This window comes from Borostomias antarcticus (assembly GCF_949987555.1).
Source record: "Borostomias antarcticus genome assembly, chromosome: 11".
NCBI classification, from domain to species: Eukaryota; Metazoa; Chordata; class Actinopteri; order Stomiiformes; family Stomiidae; genus Borostomias; species Borostomias antarcticus.
Window position 1 is genome coordinate 6077854 of NC_140244.1, and position 10000 is coordinate 6087853.

Below are 10000 nucleotides of genomic sequence, written 5' to 3' on the forward strand. Positions count from 1 at the left end.
CTGTCTCAAATCACGTGACAACGCTGACTGAAAAAAAAAGTCACAGTGTCTCAGCGCTGAGTGCTTTTCACTGTCTGGTGATTAGAAGCAGCTGGCGACAGACACCCTGGAAGAGACGGATCTCCCAAGGCTGGCGTTAACCCGGCCTGCTGATGTTTTATACTATCCTGGCTTCAATTTATTTCATTCAGTTTCTTTGTTGCTCTAATAATTAAAATTGCTTACTTGCTTGTTCACATTTTGACCTTTGTTTTCTGGCTAGTATATGGGGTGGCTGTGGCTCAGGGGGTAGAATAGTCCAGTGATCGTAGGGTCAGTGGTTCGAATCCCGGCTCCTCCTGTCCACATGTCGAAGTGTCCTTGGGCAAGACACTGAAACCCAAATTACTCCCAATGAGCAGACTAGCACTCTGCGCTTTTATCCAAAGCTCTTTACAATGAAGGGCTCTCATTCACTCATTCACACACACATTCACACATCAATGGCAGCTGTGCCATTGATGTGTGAATGTGTGTGAATGAGTGAATGAGAGCCCTTCATTGTAAAGAGCTTTGGATAAAAGCGCAGTCCATGTACCATTTACCAGGTGAAGATGTATCACTTTGTGTGTGGGTAATTGCTAAATACATTAGCTAGCACATCCTTTTGTATATAGTTACTGTACATAAGTTTCCTCTGTAATAGCAGCTGATCAGTGTGGGTCCCGTCGTGGAGCAGATTTCAGATTCTGATTCTGATCTGAATTATGTACATGCTAAGTATGGATATAAATAGATAACCCGGAGATGTGGGCATGGGTGTGGTTTGTAAATGCTATAGCTAAATAATCCCATGTATCGTCTGCATTTACATATACTGTATGTTGATGATATATATACTAGATATTTGGCACTGTGTACGCTGGATATAGTGACACTATATACACTAGCTAGAGCCATTCAGGTGCTGGATGACCTGGGGAAAGAAGGTCTTCCTGAGTCTCTCCGTGCTCGCTATGTGGGTGTGGTATCTCCTCCCTGACTGTAGCAGAGAGAACAGTCCATTTCCTGGGTGGCTGGGGTCTATCAGGATCCTGTTGGCCTTGGTCTTGCATCTTCTGGTGTAGATGTTCTCGCGGTAGGGGAGTGGCCCAAGGTATGTTGAGCTGACCGTACCACTCTCTGTAGGGCCTTGCGATCCTGAGAGCTGCTGTTCCCGTACCAGGTGGTGATGTTCCCAGTCAGGATGCTCTCGATCATGGATCAGTAGAAGCTCCGTCGGATCTGGTGGGACGCTCTGAATTTCCTCAGTTGTCTGAGGTGGTTCAGTCTCTGACGAGCTTTCCTCACCACAGTGTCTATGTGTGTTGACCATGTCAGGTCCTTGGTGATCTGGACGCCAAGGTACTTGAAGCTATCCCCTCTCTGTACATTTCTACATTGATAATTACGGTGGAATAGTTCCTTACCTTCTTCCTCTCAAAGTCCACCAGCATCTCCTTTGTCTTGCCGACGTTCAGATGGAGATTGTTATCCTGACAGGAAGTCCAAAATCCACTTGCAGAGGGCGTCGTTTTGCCCCAGGACCCTGAGCTTTGTGTCGAGTCTGGGTGGGGTTATAGTGTTGAAACCTGAACTGTAGTCGATGAACAGTAGTCTCACATAACCCGACATGTTCCCCTTGCTCTTGTCTAGGTGGGATAGGGTGGTGTGGAGGATGTGAGCTATCGCATCATCTGTGGATCTGTTGGGTTTGTATGTGAACTGTAGGGGGTCTAGTGTGCTGGGAAGTGAGGAGCAGATGTGTTCCTTGACCAGCTTCTCAAACACTTCATCACCACGGAGGTGAGAGCTACCGGGCGGTAGTCATTGAGGCAGGCTGGTCTTGGCTTCTTCAGTACAGGGATGATGGAGGACTTCTTGAAGCATGTGGGGATGAAGGACTGGGTCAGGGCCAGGTTCATATCACTGTGAACACAAGAGCTAGTTGGTCGGTGCGCGCCTTGAGGACCCGCCCTGCGATACCGTCTGGTCCCTCGGCTTTCCTGGTGTTCAGCTGTTTCAACACCCTTCTGACGTCGTGTTCAGAGAGAGTGAGTGTCTCTCTTCCCCTCCGCTCTCCTCCCCCTCAGGTGCGACGGCCATCTGGCCATTGCCGGCCTCAAAGCGTGCATAGAAAGTGTTGAGGCTGTTCACGAGAGCAGCATATACACAAGGGATGGTCCCGAATTCAGATACGTTATTTGGAAGGGCACAGATAATGTCAGTGTCAATGTCATTTTATTTATATAGCACCATTCATACAAATCAATGTAGCACATACTGTAGTGCTTTACATACAAGGAGACGGATAAAAACAAATCATACAAACACAGTGAGAACAGATTTAAAAGAAACAAAAGTAAAAGCACAAAAAATTAAAAGATAATGTAAAATAGAATAAAAAGTATAAAACAGAATGCAAATTAATAAGACTAAGATATTAAAATAAGTAAAACTATGCAGTAAAATGTTAAATGTTAAAAAGGTGTGTTTTAAGATCTCGCTTAAAAATGATCAGTCTCAGACATTCTCAGGTCCTCTGGCAGGGTGTTCCAAAGGCTGGGGGCATAAGAACTAAAAGCTGCCTCCCCATGCCTCTTAGTCCTGGCTCTAAGAACCATTAAAAGCTCAGTGCCAGAGGACCTGAGGGACCTACTGGGTGTATATTTTAAAAGCATATCCGATATGCATTTAGGTGCTTGATTATGTAATGACTTATAGACTAATAAAATAATCTTAAAATCTATTCTTAAAGTAGCAGGTAACCAGTGCAGTTATTGTAAGACTGGTGTGATGTGTGCCTTCCTTCTGGTCCTAGTGAGGACACATGCTCCAGCATTTTGTATCATCTGATGTTGACTAATAGCTTTCTTTGGTAGACCAGATAGATAGCGTTACAGTAATCCAACCTGCTACTGATAAAAGCATGCATCTTTCAGTGTCAGCCTGGGAGAGAAAAAGTTTCACCTTAGCAATGTTTCTCGGGTGATAAAAGATGTCCTAGTCACATTGTTAATATTATTATAATATATTATTATAATAAAATTAAGATCTGATTCAAACGTGACACCTAGGTTTCTGACTTGGCATTTAGTGTTCAGTGTCAGTGTTTTTAAGTACCAAAATAGTCTCTTCTTTTCAGCTTCATCTCCAATGATCAATACATCTGTTTGTCCTGGTTTAACTGAAGGATATTCTGCGACATCCATGCAGTTATATCAGCAATGCATTCTACCAAGTGGTCAACTGAGCTGTAGTCATCGGGTATCACAGACATATAGATCTAGGTGTCATCTGCGTAGCTATAGTAGCTAATATTGTGCCACCTAATGACATCACGTAGGGGTAGCATATATAGACTGAAAAGTAGAGGCCCTAGAATGGATCCTTGTGGGACCCCACATGTCATTGAATTGTATTTTTTTAATGCGATAGAACCAGATATTTTTTCTATCCGAAGTTACTCATTATTTTGTGGAAAAAATGTGTACGTCATCGGCATTAGCATATTGTTATGTTGGTGAGTGAATCACAGGAGACACCGCGCTAATCTGATGAGACCACTGGCAATGCCCATAGCGAGGCGGTAAGAAGGACACATTTTCACTCACCCATTGTCAGATAAAGTTGAAAGGTCAAGCAGCAAGTTAATTCAGCTAATGTTAGCTGGTCATTCAGTTTTGGTAGATATGGATTTCAAAGTGCGTTCCACCAGCAGACTTTATATCCATTGCAATAACGTTATGAGGAGCAACGTTATTGTCAACTAGACAATAACTTAAAACATATTATAACACTGAGACGAAATGTGGCTTGTGGATGTTTACTACGTATGTGGTACTGCCTGCATTGTCGTAGTACTGCATTGCATACTTTGCAGCACACTTCATTCATGTCCAAACTCTGTTTTGCTCACTTCATGTTGTCGTCTGACTCTGTGAGAGCGAACGTTGCTTGTCATGTGACAGCTGGCATCTGAAATGGTAGCACAGCGCCCTCTTTTGTTGGATAAGAGTTGTTTTTTCCCCACATCCCAGTTGATGGGCTATGCACGTAAATTCAAGATTTTACCATTTTAACTAATGATTAATGGGTTAGAACTCTTATCAGAATAAATGTTAACATCCCAACAGGACTGCAGGATAAATATTGAGAGAGGATACAAGAGAGGGAGATGAGAGAGACAAGATAGAGAGAGACGAGACTGAGAGAAAGAACGACAGACAAGTAATTGAGAACTCATCATATCCCTTGCCTCTGGAGTCACAGCTAGAATCTGTAGATAAGAGTCTCAGAATCTGTTGTTTTTAATTACAGGCTAGCGTAGGCTATGGGGTAGGCTATGTGTTAGGCTATGTGTTAGACATAGACACACACACACAAATACAGACACAGACACACACTCGCATGCGCGCGCGCACACACACACACACACACACACACACACACACATACAGACACATACGTACACCTATGTGTTAGGCTAGCATGTCTGCCATTGTGGAGTGTATTCCAAAATCTAATGAAAGTATGGTGTTGCCTGCTGTACACACAATGGCTGCCCAACTTTGGGGCTAAAATGATGACACCCTAATGATGTCCCTTTTCTTTAGGCCAGAGTCTAAAAGTACAGTATGAGGATATGGAAATATACTAAGCTAATTATATATGCCAATATAAAATCAATCTGATTCTTTAAAGGCTCAAAATTGCATTGCCATTGAATATTATCTTCGAAAATCTGATTTAATACTTGCGGCATGGTTTATACAGGAAGTATTCAATTGTATTTTCTAACCTAATATATATTGGCAATGCAATTGTTAAGCCTTAAAAGCATCCCATTTCCTGATTTCTATCCAAATACAGACACAGATAATTTTGCTGTATAATGACATGTTGGTGCATCCCTTATCTCCACGTCCTGAGGGGAGGAGGGAGTCCCCTCATAGTCAGTCATGGTGTTTTATCCCTGCCATGCGCTTCTGAGGCCACCTTGTTTGAATTTGACTTCCATGTTCTCACCTTCTCAGCCTAATAACAACAGTGTTACGAGACATGGCGCCTACAGAGATACACTGACTCTCCAGCCTAGTGGCCCATAGGGCAGGAGCCTATCTCCTGATTCCTTAGCGTGAGGCAGCTTGATGTACAAGTCCACCCCCTGGACATGGCTCTAGCATGTTGCCGGGACCTACCCCCATTCCAACCTTTGATGCTGAGTGCCAAATATGGAGGCATTAGGTACCATTTTACAATTTTATAGTCTTTTGTATTTTTATATTCTTTTTATAATCTGGGCCGGGGATCGAACCTCCAACCTCCTGACCTCAGGGTGGACACACTAACCACAAGGCCATAGAGCTGGGACATCAGAGCTTTAGTGTAAATGCAGGGATGTGCTTGGTCCGTTTGGGAGGCTGTTGTTGAGATAAGGAGCTCACGGCCCGGACGCGCTGGTCACAGGTGTTCCAGCTGGGGTCTTTATTCTGAGCAGCTTTTCTAGATGAACAGATGGTTCCTGGAGAGAGAGAGAGAAAGAGAGAGGAGAGAGAGGGAAAGAGAGAGAGAGGGAGAGAGAGAGAGAGAGAGAAAGAGAGAAAGAGAGAGGAGAGAGAGGTAGAGAGAGAGAGAGGGAGAGAAGGAGAGAGAGAGAGAGGGAGAGAGAGAGAGAGAGAGGGAGAGAGAGAAAGAGAGAGAGAAAGAGAGAGAGAGAGACAGCGAGGAGAGACAGTTGGTGGGTATCTCTATGCTTCTGTGCAGCTGCTCGTCCGTCTATCTGCATGTCTCCTCTCGTGACTCACCCTGTCATAAACATGCTATTTTCATTCTCTCCACTGTCCCTTTCTCTCTCCCTTTCTCCCCTCTCTCAATTCCATTTAATTCAAATAGATTTGTTTGAATTTAATTTTATTTATCTCTCTCCCCCCCCGCTCTCCCTGTCTGTCTCCTTTCAAGTTTGAAGAAGACAGGAGCGTGTGTGTGTGTGTGTGTAGGGTTTGACAGTCGGAGCGAGCGAGCCTCCTCGCTAGTTCTTGTTTAATTGCTGCAGCCTAATCCCAGAGCTGCCGTCCGTGGGCTAGAAAGACACACAGACACACACACACACAAATACAGACACACACACGCACACACACACATACACACATACAGACACAGAAACACACACATGCACGCGCACACACACACACACACATACAGACATACACACGCACACACACACATACACACATACAGACACAGAAACACACACATGCACGCGCACACACACACACACACACACATACAGACATACACACGCACACACACACATACACACATAGACACAGAAACACACACGTGCGCTCGCACACACACACACACACACACACACATACAGACAGACACACACACACACACATACACACATACAGACACAGAAACACAGACGTGTGCGCGCACACACACACACACACATACAGACAGACACACGCACACACACGCACACACGCACGCACGCACACACACACACACACACACACACACACACACACACACACACACACACCATGTTTACAAAAACACATCAACTGGCACTGCTAGAACCTGCAGAAACACACAGGAGTGATTAATGCTGCTCAATGCATCTTTGATCTGATTTGATTTGGTTTATTGATGGATTTAAAAACACAAACAAGAATCCAAAGGATAACATGAGAAAGAGAGAACCCTTATTTCCATCATAGTCTCAGGGGCTGTAAGGCCACAGCAAAAACAAACATGACATTACATGAAAACATACATTTAAAACATTACAAAAGCTACCCTATTGCTAAAATTGTACATCCTATAATTACTAAAAACTGATTGAATTCCTAGTATATAGGGGCTATTCCTCGACCTCCTCCATGAGCCACTTCCTGACTATTTTCTTGAAGCCGTGGAGGCTTGAGCTCTGCTTGACAGGGATGGGCAGCTTATTCCAATCCTGGGCTCCAGAGTAAGCGAGGGTACACCGGCCTAGTTTGGAACGGAGGGAAGGAGGCTTAAAGTTAGCTGTGCTAGCTCTGGTTCTGAGGGTATGGGAGTCGCTGACCGGGGTGAAGTAGTTCTGAAGGTAGCGGGGGGACCTGTGGTTGATTATGTTGTGCACTACATTGAGTCTGAGCTGAGTAACTCTGGCCTCTACAGGAAGCCAGTTTAGCTCTTTGTAGTGTCTCCTCCCGATGTGGGTGCGGGGGCCAAGACCCAATACCACCCTTGCTAACTTGTTTTGAGAGACCTGCTGATTCTTTTTCATGGTCCCTGTCAGGCCCTCGAACCAAGCCACGCTACCGTAATCAAAGTACTAGGCTATTTGCTAGTAGCCTGAGGCTGGCTCTGTCTAGGAGGCTAGCTTTCCTAGCTAGGTATCTGGTGCGGGCGCTGACTTAGCCCAGGACTCGCATCGTGCACGAATGAAGTGAGTTCAGGGAGGATATGGAGAAGTAGAACTCCCTGGAGGGTGTGTGTGTGTGAAGGGAGTGAGTTGTGTGTGTATGTGTGTGGGGGGGGGGGGGGTGAATGCAATGGACCCAACCTGAGCAACTTACATAGCTGCCTATAGACCTATAGACGTAATGGACATATAGACCTATGGACCTATAGACGTAATAGACATATAGACCTTATAGACCTTATAGACCTATAAACGTATAGACCTATAGACGTATTAGACATATAGACCTAATAGACCTTGTAAGAAATCCTGCAGTGCAGGTATGGTGAAGCACAGTAGTCGAGGTCGAGTCCAGCTCCTAGTCCGCGCTAATGCGCATTTATTGGAAAAACCGAAAGGAAAACGATCAACAAAAATGGTCAGCGGTTGCTGCAAAAAGGTCCTGGCTCTCCCTCAGCCGAGCTGCGTGGGTCCGGGACGTGGCGCGTCAGGTTGCTCCTGGGGAAACAGCAAAAAGTGTTTGCCTTCCTGGCTGGGTTTTTATGTGGTGAGAGCTCGTTAGGTGATTGTCGCCAGCGTCCCAGCAGTCAGGGGCTGATTGGGGAATAGGCCGCAGCCATGTGGCAGGGTTGCCATGGCGACCACAAAGGGCCAGTAGACACCTCATACTACCTGGCCGAGCTGTCAATGGTGCTGAACCGGGGCTGCGTGAGCTGCCTTGGCGGCTAGGGGTGTGAGCCGGTAGCGCTGTCCATGGTGCTGAATTGAGGGTTGGAGCGCAGAGCGCTCCCGTGGCAGCCTCCCGCTGACCCTCGGTGGGGTGGATGCCACAACTTAGAGACCAATAAACCTCTAGACCTAATAGACCTATAGACCTATTTATATCTAATAGACCTATAGTCCTAGACCTAATAGACCTGTAGACCTCTAGACTTAATAGACCTATAGACATATAGACCTATAGACCTATAGACCTAATAAACCTATAGACTTATAGACCTGTAAACCTATAGACTTAATAGACCTATAGACCTATAGACATATAGATCTATAGACCTAATAAACCTATAGACTTATAGACCTAATATACCTGTTGACTTAATAGACCTATAGACCTAATAGACCTCTAGACAGTTAGACCTATAGACCTAATAGACCTAATAGACCTATGGACTTATATACCTAATAGACCTATAGATGTATAGACCTATAGATCTAATAGACCTATAGACCTATATACCTTATAGACATATAGACATATAGACCTAATAGACTTAATATACCTATAGACATATAGACCTAATAGACCTGTAGACCTGATAGATCTATAGACCTATAGACATACGTATATACCTATATACCTAATAGACCTATATACCTCTAGACCAATAGACCTATAGACCTAATAGACCTATAGACCTAATAGACCTATAGACCTTTAGATCTAATAGACATATAGACCTAGACCTAGTAGACCTATAGACCTATAGACCTATATACCTAATAGACCTAATAGACCTATACACTTATCGACCTAATAGACCTATAGATGTATAGACCTATAGATGTATAGACCTATAGACTTAATATACTTAATAGACCTATAGACCTATAGACTTAATAGACCTATAGGCATATAGACCTATAGACCTAATATACCTATAGACCTAATAGATCTATATACAGTACTTATAGACCTAATAGACCTATAGAGGTATATACCTATAGACCTAATAGACCTATATACCTTTCATAGCAGCACAGCAGCACTGTGGTTTTGAATGTGCTGTAGACACAGTGCTGGCAGTCTACTGCACACCTGATGTGTGTGGGTGGGGTGGGGTGGTGTGTATGTGTGTGTGTGTGTGTGTGTGTGTGTGTGTGTGTGGGCATAAATATGGATTGGTGTGCTTCAGCGTATGAGAGCTGTGAGCCGGTGTGGGAGTCTGCGAGTGCCGGGTGAGGTCTGTGTGAGGGAAGGCAGCTCTGGGCGTCCATACTCAACACACACTCTGAGAGGAAGAGAGAGTGAGAGAGAGAGAGAATAAAAAAGAGTGTGTTTTTTTTGTACAGTGTGTGTGTGTGTGTGTGTGTGTGTGTTTTCTTAACTGTACTCCATCTCCAGAGCTGGGTAGAAGTGGGTCTTTTTCTATCGCCCGGGGGGGTCAGGAGGGTGGATCTGTTGCAGAGGAGGAGAGGGAGGAGAGGAGGAGGAGGAGAGGGAGGAGGAGAGAGGGAGGCAGCAAAGCAGAAAGACTTAACATTCACACACAGCTCTCAGAGAGTCTCTCTGTGCTCTCTCTCATCACACCCCGATAAAACAACCTGACGCTCATCTCCACGCTTTATACACCATCTGCTTTAATGGCCGCTGGATAAAACAAATTAGCCCTAGTCAACCCCTCTCTGCGGGGTGTGTAATGTTATATTGGTGATAATAGCAGTGGCTCTTAAGGTGTACTTGTACCTACAGAATAGACAGTATAGACATCTTTATCCTAGATGGTGAAATCTAATTTCAGGTCTGTTGGCCCTCAGCTGTCATTCTGTGGGGGTAGTGAA

General features: G+C 44.7%; 1 protein-coding gene across 1 annotated transcript in view; it reads left to right on the forward strand.

The window, feature by feature from the left end:
- Positions 1-10000, forward strand: part of bsnb (bassoon (presynaptic cytomatrix protein) b) — a gene marked incomplete at both ends in the record, with an annotated part of 82983 nt that overhangs the window by 4800 nt on the left and 68183 nt on the right. The window lies entirely within an intron of this gene.